This window comes from Pinus tabuliformis, chromosome 4_1, assembly GCF_031772625.1.
Source record: "Pinus tabuliformis cultivar Carrire ecotype Pingquan chromosome 4_1, CPIR1, whole genome shotgun sequence".
Classification (NCBI taxonomy): domain Eukaryota; kingdom Viridiplantae; phylum Streptophyta; class Pinopsida; order Pinales; family Pinaceae; genus Pinus; species Pinus tabuliformis.
In genome coordinates this window covers 537,638,413-537,649,467 of record NC_142303.1, presented here as the reverse complement: position 1 = coordinate 537,649,467, position 11,055 = coordinate 537,638,413, and positions in this window count along the sequence as shown.

Below are 11,055 nucleotides of genomic sequence, written 5' to 3'. Positions count from 1 at the left end.
AAGCGACAATGTGGCCATATGGGGTGCACCAACATCTCCCCAAGAGGAGAAGGGACTAGGATTTCCACCAAGGGGAATTCCTTGGTTGGTAGGCTCCATTTTCTCAACCTAAAGATCAACGCAGGAAAAAGGGTATGAATATTCCGTTTAAAATAAATTTTAACGATGCTTGGACACAACTTGCTTTTTCAATTTTAAAGAGTCGAGAAAAAGCAAAAGATGACTCTAGTCTCCTTCGATTTTTAATGAGCCTGAAGTGACAAGTGCTCAGATGGACCTTTTCCGTTAAGGAGTCTGAAAAGGAACGAAAGGGACTGCTCTGGAGTTCTAGGTAGAGGGTGTGCCAAACTTTTCGCAAAACCGCAGAATACTTTTTAAGATACGGGCGGTCAATCTTTCCGAATGCTGTGTTCAGTGCATTGCGATTAGTAGGGCGGCCGACACGGTTTCCTATGGATAAAGGTTTTATGCCTATAGGGGTCTCCCAATATATACTCGACGGTACGTGGGAGCACAATCCGTACTGGCGCTTATCGTCTCTCAAGGAGGAATCACCCAACCATCAGTGAGGCCGATCGTCACCAGGTTTTACGACGCCGGAACACGTCTCTAGCCTAGACCTCTATGTTGTGCGTTAAGTTACAAAGCGTTGTTAAGTTCATTCAATTTATTTTAGGTTGATCTTTCTTAGAAGTTTTCCTTTTTGGATCACCACGAGATGTAGATACAATTCCTAAATGCAGTCTAAAGATGATAAGCAAGCTTTTATCTCTTTTCAACAATGAAAATCCTAGCTACAAGGGGAAAAGAAAGACACAATATTTTCTCAAAGAGCATAGAGCACACTGTAAATGCACTTTTCCTAAATCAAACCATACAAACTATCAATATGAAAATGCACAAATGCATGTATTTGTTTTCACTTTCTTAATATTGATGCCTAAAAAGAAAGCTGTTGTACAAATTTGAATTCGATTTCAAGTGAAAACACAAACAAGTTTCTTTTTGAAATCAAAAAGACGATTACGACACTTTACGATTTTGAAGTAAACACTTGTTTTGACACTAGAAATTCACAAATTCAAACCAAAAGACAAAAGTAAAAGCGCAATCAACTGTCAACAGCAAACAAACTTTCTCCTAAGATCAAAACGACACTTACGACAGGTCTAGATCTAAGGGCGACAGTATGACTAGTTTACTTTTGTAATGGGAAACTGCAAATGATGTAACAAATACACAAAAAAAAATACAGTTTCTTTTATACAACTGAGGCGGAATTAAGGCAGAGAAAAGGGGTTTTCAGATAGGTACACACACTGATAACAGGCTGCAAAAAACAGAGATAAAACTAAACACAAGGATGCAAAGAACCACAGCTGCACAGGGCAAAGGCTGATCAGCGCACCTGTTGCACAGAGAAACTAAATTGCAGCGTAGGTAGCCCTCTCGGGACCTGCGTTGAAATGCAGAGTCTCTTCACAGAGCCTGCGCTGAAGCAGAAACGAGAATTGTCTCTGGGTTCTGGGTCACGGTTTGCAGTTTGATCTGAGGTTTTTGGCCGGATAAAAGCTATCAATAAGGTACAATTAGAAGGATGATTTAAAGGAGGACTAAGAGCTATCACAAAGGGCAGTTAGAGCATTTGTGGATCAGCTTGTTCAGATCATAAACAGGCCCAGTGAGTGGACTAGAGTGGCAGATCTCTACTTTGCATTTGTAAATGGAAAATGCAGTTCGATTCTCCACTCCTAAGTTTATGAGAAGAACAACAATAGAAACACAAATAAACTAACTAGATACGCTCCCCAGCGGAGTCGCCAATTTGTTGTTGGGAAAAGTATCTATTCAGAACGCCCCTATCCCACTCTAAGGTGTGATAGTGCCTTAGCAACAAACAAAGAAAACTACTTGAGTATTCTTCTTTATGAAATGTAAATGAGGAGAAAGGATGTAACTAACCTGTGTCTTCCGCTAGTTTGTTGATCCAATCACTCCTCTCTTCAATAGCTCCCAGCTCCCTGCTCCTTTACCGGCCCAGCTTCACCGAATTCCTACAAGATCACAAGAGAGAGAAACTACACGAAGATATAGATATACATTCACAAAAAGCTCAGGATCAGATTAAGCTAAACATGCAAATATAACAAAACATCATTGATACACAGCATGTAGGAGAAACTCAAATAATTTTATTGATATGATAAGAAAGTCCAAGAGGAGATACAACCAAGTGAGTCCCGATCCAGCATCTACCTCACAGCAAAGGAATCCCTTCCTCTCCTCCAACAAAGCATAAATCACCCAATGTACTAATCTCAATCTCAAACCAATAGCAATTCTCTGCAAAGTACAAAATTCCCGCCTCCGGATCTCTGGGATGAGGGATCCATATATAGATGTAAGCAGAGAGGATGAGTCAGCTTATGTTTTGACTTGTGGCTTCTCTCTGTCAGTTCTTGCTTCCACTTGGAGACTGAGAGCCTCTTACTCATCACTTGGTCGAATTCAGTGAGGCAAGTGTCATTGGAGAAGATTCTGGAAGCTTCCATGGTCTTTCCACCTCGTTGAATGACTCTGCCACTTGTCATTTCCCGCTCAACGCACCTGGGTAGTGCATTCAAGTGCGTTGCAACGCACCTAGCCAGTGTATTTGGGTGCTTTGCAATGCAGGCAGCTAGTGGAGCTTCTGAATTGATCCTGATTTGACTAGTTCTGAGTGGTTTTTGGTGGAGAACTTCTGGGAGAAGCTGTCATTGGTTGACCTTGTCCCTTTAGGAGATGTAACAACATCTTTAGGGACTTTGGATCCCTTGGATTATGGACATTTCATGCTCAAAGCTATAAGGCACAAAAATGTCTATAACAAAGGGTAACTAGGTTCGATCTTCATAAGACATTGTAATTGTGATTTTTGTAAACAAGAAAATGAATTTATTATTATGCTTGCTTCATGGGTTTCATGAGCAAGAAGTTTTATGTATAGATGGCTCCCATTGAGAGCCTTAGGATTCATATTTAAAGGTCAAAGAGTCAATGTCATGAAGAACCCTTCTTGGTCCTGTATCAAGTGTATTTGAGTCATAAAAAATGTTAAGAATCCCTCCAAATGATAAGAACAATCCTCTTTGTCATGTCGGCCTATAAAATCTAATTAAAATCAGTCATAAGGAGACACATCAGCTCACTCTGTCATGTCAGATCAAATGTAGAAGAAAACCACTATATATATGCATCTAGGTTCACCACAGAAAGGACAGTAACTCATAATTCTTTGTAATTTTCGATGGGTACAGCGGAGTACAAGATCTACGATACTTATGAAATCTCAGTGGTGATTACAATAAGTAATTACAGTGTAACCTTCTTGATGGTAAACGTCTCGGCATAGCTGTGACAATACAGCTCTCAGTGCAGGAAGAAAAACATAGTCATGTTCTTGGCATAATTATGATGATGAGGATCTCAGTGATACACTCTCGTCATGCTCTCAAGATAGTCACAGTTTAAGCATTGTTGTGATGAGAAGGATATTGGTGATCCAATAATAACTCACTTTGTCTGGTCATACTTCTAGATGTTGTCATAAGTCTCGGTATATTTGTGATGAGGATATCTCTGTCTCAGCATACTTCTAGATATAGTTATGATCTTGATGGAAGGTCATGATCTCGGTGTATCTGGATGCAACAATCCTATATGTACATATCTCAGTATAAGATCTCGTTGTTACCATAAAATGTCTCTATGAAGGTGGAAGAGTGTTCCAACAATAGTGATCTCAGTGATGACCTTGATAGTGCAACAGTAATGAAGATCTTGATGGTGTAGTAGTGGTAGCCTCAGTGTTGCAACAATGATGATGATCTCAGCATGGTAAAGAAGAGGATTGGTGTCTTGGTCGTGGAGTTGCCTAATAGATCAAGGGTCATGGTCTTGGAATTTTTCAATTGGAATCTCTATAAGAAGAATTTTGTTCGGGTTTTCCTCTCAAAGAGTGAAGTTTTGGCCCTGGAAGGAAGCCAACATCTTGTGTTATTGTCTCTTTGTTTTTGGTAACTATTTGATGAAATAAGAAGAAACACTCTAATAATAATAAGTGGAGATTATTCTAAGAAGAAAAAGTTAAAAATACCTAACAAATAGTTATCATGACTAGAAGAATCTCATTAACCTTGATTTACCTAGATTCTGGAATAGGTAGAGATAGATAAAGGAAGGGATATGGAAAGAGGGAGAGAGAGGTAGGATGGGAGAGAGAGGAGAGAAGAACATGGAGAGCAAGAGAGAGAAATGGAAAAATACGAAGAGAGAGGGTAGGGTGCGAGAGAAAGAGAGGGGGATGATTAGGGAATATAGGAATGGAGAGAGGGGGTCCAAAGAGAGGTGGGAAAGATGGTGAAATATGGAGAAAAAATTGCATGTCTGTTATAAAAAAAAATGAACATTAATAACATGTACAAATTATTAACTTGAAATGATATTTTTTGAGAACACTCTTTTGATTACATTGTCTACGAGGTGGCCTCTTTTTTCCTAGGTTCACATTTAAAAACCTCTTATTTTGGTCTACATAAAAAAAAAAAAAAAAACATATCCCTTTTTACAGCTTCCTAATTTTCATCCATGTTTTATTATATGCTCTATGTGTTAATTGCTAAATAAACTACACAAAATTATACAAATTGTGTGTAGATTCTAACTATTTTTTTGAAAAATTAATGAATTATTTATTTATTTATTTTGGAAATATATCAAATTTATAGAAAACATAGTTCTTTTATTTCCACTATAACATTTGATTGGTTAATCTACTTTGAATCTGGGAAAGAGTCGCACTAGTACAAGCGAAGGTCCACATAGAAAAAAATAAAAAAATAAAATTATGAATATGTTAATACCCTCATAGCGGGCCCTAATGGGAAACCTCGTCATTTCAAGGATTCAATATGTTTCCTAATTTAAAAGATATATAAATAATGGAAAAATAATGCTCTAAAAAGATAATCTATTATCTACAACTATACTAATTTCTTTCAAACAATTCCATCATTTACATACCAGACCTAGGACCTAATGTTACATAAACAATCTTAGAAGAAAACATTTTTTTTATTTATACAAATTCTCCATAAATAAATGTTATATATTCAAGATGATAATTTGATAGACAATTGATTGACTGTATTTCATGCTTTTACAGGTTGTCCTAATAACTTGTGTATGTACCACTAATAATTATTTTTAGTGATCATATTTCTATTTTTCTATATTTGCATTGAAACAAATGTGTATAATTTGGTAGCATTATCTTGCACTAACCCTAAATCAAGAAGGGATTCTTATATTTATTGGTAGGTTTCTTCTTCATACTCTTCAGTGGTGTCCTCACCATCTTCAAAAGGAAAATCTTCTTGTAAATATTCCTCATCAACTTCATCATGGTATTCGATGGTAGTTTGTTCTTTTTCCATTCTTGTAAGAAAATTTTGACAAGTATCTTTGTACTCTAAAAAAACAAGCAATAACTTATGATAAAATCATTAATGAATTTTCCTATAGAAGTTATGCTCCTTGAATTAGGAGATTTTACCCAATCCTTTCGTTCATGAAATATAGATATGTTAAATAACATTATCCTCAAATATTTGTGCACTCCCATACTTTTTTTTGTATCTGGAAGAATGGTAACTACGAAATTTCTCCTACTTACATGACATGGGGTGGATACCCTTCGTCTGCCACTATAACCCCTAAGTGCAACCGCCCATCCCCAAGAACAGAACACAGGTAAAGAAAGGATTAAGTTTTGATTAGATACCTAGGGACCCATTGCATATCAAATGCCTTTAATATATTTTTTCTCTCCCGTGGGATATTATTTGTCCATATAATCTTTGCAACACAAAATTGTGGAGTCACCACATAAGCACACCTAAAGGCTTTGAGGTGCACCTGCCAAATGAAAGTTGAAGCATAGGCTTTGGATTTTGAGGATAAGGACTCAACTCCTCCATAACAAACGTTCCAAAAATATTATAAAAAATTATAACAACCTAGTGAAAATCGTCACTATGTGACCTAGACAATGTGCAACACTTGCGAGTGTCACCATTGTCATATTAGTAGTTATTCCCCTATATTTGGTGAAGGATAATATCCAACAAAAGGGAGCCCTCCATGGTAGGGCTTAGGCATCAAGTGATTTGTAAACTACCATGGGTATTCCACTGGACAATTTGTCACAACAAATTTGATAATATTATATTAAAAGTATGAGATTCTACATTATTATTGTTTTATTAAACTTTAAGATCTGTAAATTTAAATGTAATTAGTGCATGCATGAGAATTGAAATTATGCATAAAAATAGGGAATGAAAAAATAATATCACATTCACATAAGACAAAACATATGCTCTCTCGGAAACCCTTTTGGGATAAAACCCAACTGGAAGGTGAGGCCAATTTACTCTCTTTCTCTATCTGGAAATATGGTTGCAGGTACAAAGAAGTAATGTCTATGGCTTGTGTGCTACTACAATCCACATATCCTCTTTGTATGTTCTACCTCCTATCTCTCATAGCTATATTTCATTAGCTATGGAACAAAATGACCTTTAAAGAATGGAATGACTCTTCCTCATAGTGGCCCGGTTATAACACAACTTGATAGCCTACTAGTGGTTAATTTTGACTACGTCAAATATTAAATAGAGTTACAATATAGACGCTTATAGAGTATTTTACATCATAATCATGTGGCTATCCTAGTTTCCATGAATAATTGGGGCTGACGTGGCATCATCCTGAACTATTGGTGTGAAAATAGGAAGTTCAAATTCTGAGTGGCATAACTTTTGCATACAGACTCTGATCGACGTGCTTATTGCATTGTTGGAAATATATATGTGTGTAGAATGTCATGAAATGATGGTGTGGAAATGAAATAAAGTTTTACCCTAAAAAAGTATCATTTGATGACTCAAAATGCTCTCGAAAGGTTTCAGACCTCGTTTTTCCAAACTAGGTCCTACTGGTAAAAACGATCCTATGAGCTTATTCCTCCACTTTTTCCACTTCAAATGCATTGAGATGGATTATAAAAAATATAATGATCCAATTCGGATCATCAAGTAACATTAGTAACATAAGTTAAGCTCCCCTTAAGCATCTTACAATGTAAATCCACGAGACAAAATTATAACTATTAGGGTTTGAAATGGATGAAAGAATTTTTTTTAGATTAGGATTCAAGGGAGATATGGGCTAATAAAAAGGCTATGGTTGGCCTAAATAGTCTCAAAATAGTTTCCTTGAACACAACAAATCATTAAAATACTAAAGGTTTCTATAAACTAAGGTTTTAAATCAACAAAATATATCAAAACAATAATTTATAGTATAAACAAATTTAGCTATGAAAATTGTGAATAAGCTATCTGAAATAAAGATTGAATTAGAGAGGAAATTATAGATAAACTTATAAAAAAATTTGATGGTTAAAAAAGGTATATGACATCAAATGAGACCTTGAAATGAAACCTAAAAAACAAAAAAAATTATGAAAAACTTCACATTTTTCTTATCTAAAGCACTTTTACACAATATATAACACTAGGAGATACATAAATGAGCTATGAAATGTTGAAAATATAAGATTTTATAGTAATTTAACCTAAATTTACCATCAAATGAAAATAAAAATGACTTTTATATTTAAAGTGAGTGCCACGAGAGAGATGGACTAGTTCCCTCTCATTCTAGTGCGTATGAAGTATAGGATACAATAAATTATATGGTTTCCTTGGAGTGATACTAAATCCAAAAAACTTGAAAAAATAAAATAACTTACCCTAGGGTTTGATATTTAGGTTCTCAATTTTCCAGATGATTAAGGGAAAGAAAAATCCTCTATCTATCCCTCAATTTGTTGAAGGAAGGGTTTAGCTCAATAAGGGACAATGAAACAAACATCAAATAAATTAACTTAGCACAGGAACATTCATCTCGTGATACATAATAACAAGATAAAAAAAAAATAACTTACTTCACCATGGAACATCCAAGATCCGCCATAAGCATCCATGAAAAGTGTCGCATCACATACAATTCCACCCAAGAGAAGTTAGTCAACTAGGCCTCCATATTGCACAAGAGAGAGGAATTTATAATAAATAGAATGCATCATCCAAGTGTGACAATGAATCTAAGAGACAAATATCTCGTCCCCTGTTTATATTAAGGTAATCAATCAATTTATCCCTAACCTAGGCTAAAATCCCTTAAAAATATGAATTCCATGATACAAAATGGATAGATCATTAATATGACCCCTAAGGATAGCCAAAAGAATGAAATAACATGAGAATATTCCTTAGATAGCTCACATGTGTGAGAAAGGTATCCTCCAAATGGTGACATCATCTCCAATGTCATGTCTCTTCATGAGAATGTGCAAAATATGAATCAAAATTTGTGTCTCATTCCAGAAGTCAGATATCTCCATCTCCAAAAAGGTGCATCATCATCAAAATAGGCATGTCAAACCACAATGTCACCTTCCAAAAGGCTTATGTAAAGCACATAGGTGATGTCATCAAGCTATTGTATGGCATCATCATAGTAGAAGGTGCAGTACCCCCTCCAAAGGGGTCCCAAGTCATCATATTTGTTAATCATCATCCTACACCAACCCTTTCAAATAATAGTTGCAAGTTATAGGTGATATGGCCAATGTGTTACTTTTCAAAAGTGGCAACCTTATACTAGGTTGTGTAAATCCATTATCCATGAGTGAATTTATAGAGAGAATGAGTGCCTCTATAGGGTTTGTTCCCATCTATCCCCATTCTGAAAATTTGAAGGAACAAGAAAATGGGAGTGAAAAGGAAGAAACAATGAAGAAGGAAAATGCTAAACAAAGGAGTGATGTATACAAGGGCTGATATCCTGAGCAATTTCAAATCATTACTATGAATGGTGCATTTTTTTGAACCAAAAAAATAATTGAAAGAAACGATAATGTATATCAATTATTAGAATAAGCCACACTAAAATGACATCACATAATTTTCTTTTAATAGTGAGAATAATGTCATTAGAATTGTTGGGTAGCCCAAGCCCTACGGAACGAGTATGGGGTGCGAAACCCAGAATTTTGGGTAATATTTGGATAGAATACTCCACGGAAAGCGCGGAGCACGAACTATAGGAGGTTGAGTCAAAGGGTAGTCTGCTCGAAAATAATGTAAAGAAATAGTAATAGAGCGTGGCTCTATGAGGGAAAAGTAGTTCTTTTGGAAGATGGAATGTAATGGGTTCTTAAAGGATATAACTTGAAAGTGTCTGTAAGTCTGAGTCGAGGGAGTAGGACAGAAGGTAGAGGCTCTGCAACTATGTGCGCAAAGGCCTGGAAAGTCTACAGCTGTGTGTGCAGACCCTTGTAGTTGAGTGCGCAGGGTGGATCTGGATGTATTTTTGAGGATTGGTAAGAAAGATAAGTTTCTTCTGAATTCTCTGTTACTTGCGACTTTACTCTATTATAATAAATGAACTGTTATGATTTCTACATTTGCTACGGTTGAATACATGTGAATTGGGTTAATGTTGATGTGCGAAGTAACCAAAAGTAATAAATGTTTGCTTAAATACTGTTTTAACTAGATCAAACTAGTAATAAGTGATTCAATCTGTAATAAGCGCGACAAGGGTATTCCGATCTACGCGGATCTGGCGCAGCGCAAGGCTACAGAACAGCGCGTGAGCCCCAACCCACATCCAAGACATCCCTAGGGTGCGGAAACCTGGTTCCAACACCCCCTCCCTACTACCTCACGTGAGACCTCAGTCCGCGATTTGCGGACTGTTGTCGAAAGGGCCAGTAGCTGCGGGATTTGTTTGGCTAAATAATTCTTCCGAACCTGGGTCAAGCCCCAGTAACCCAACAAGAATAAATAAGGCAAGACACCTCAAGTCATAATTGCAAATATTTGTTGCAAGATAATGATGGAAACATGACACCTAAATCTAAATGTGTAGTGGATAGGGTTAATATGAATCAAAGGTATTATGGTACCAATAAGCATAATATTAGATTTAAGAGGTAAATGAATCATGGGGTGACATGAAAAGAAGATAATAGAATAAACAATTACACACTGTTACTTATTCTTGTGGCCTTCATAGCTAAAAATATTTTTAGAATGTCCATGCCTCATACTTACTATAGCGAGTCACCTATTAATATCTATTTGTCGTAGTGAAAATGTAGGAATTAGAACTAATGGTAGAATGAGTACTAGTGTAGATATTGTAAGTTCTGATACTGGAAGAATTTTCACTTGTCTTGAGTTTGCAATTCTAGAGAAAAAGTTGATGCTGAAATTCCATGTTCCTTTATTAGTTGGAAAAAGAAGCACTTATAAAATACCAAAGTTGATGTGTTGAAAAAATTTGAACAAAATTGAATAGAAGAAAAATGAACTGAAAATGAGATAGATTTGTCTCATCAACAACTCCCCCATGCCTAAGGATTTTCATGTTCTTGTACTAATAAGGTGAAGTATTGAAGACAATGGGTTTTGGTGCATTTGAAGCCATAAGAGAACTTTGGAATTATAGAAGATTAAGAAATATTCCTTCACCAAATCTATCTTTCGATCATATTCACCAAATTTATGAAAAAGGGTAAGGAGGTTTGCTAAGATTGATGCTATGGAGATATTGCAAGTGGTGTGAAAAACGTTTCCACGTTCTTAACTAAACTACTATTCTATGGATTTTTGTCGAGCCCGAGACAATTAATCCTCATTGGTGTTTTCAATTATAACGAGTATAAAAGACTTAAAGAATACTCAAACACTATCCTATGTATTTTTATCGAGCCCAATATGGTTTATGCACACCCATATTTTCAATTTTAACGAGTCTAAACGACTTAAAGAAGACTCTACGATGCTTCCTTTTTCGTAAATAATCTTCAAACACCAAATAAAGGGATAAAAATACACTTTGTAGATGTCCTTATCATAGTTTAATGAGAATAAGAAGGGA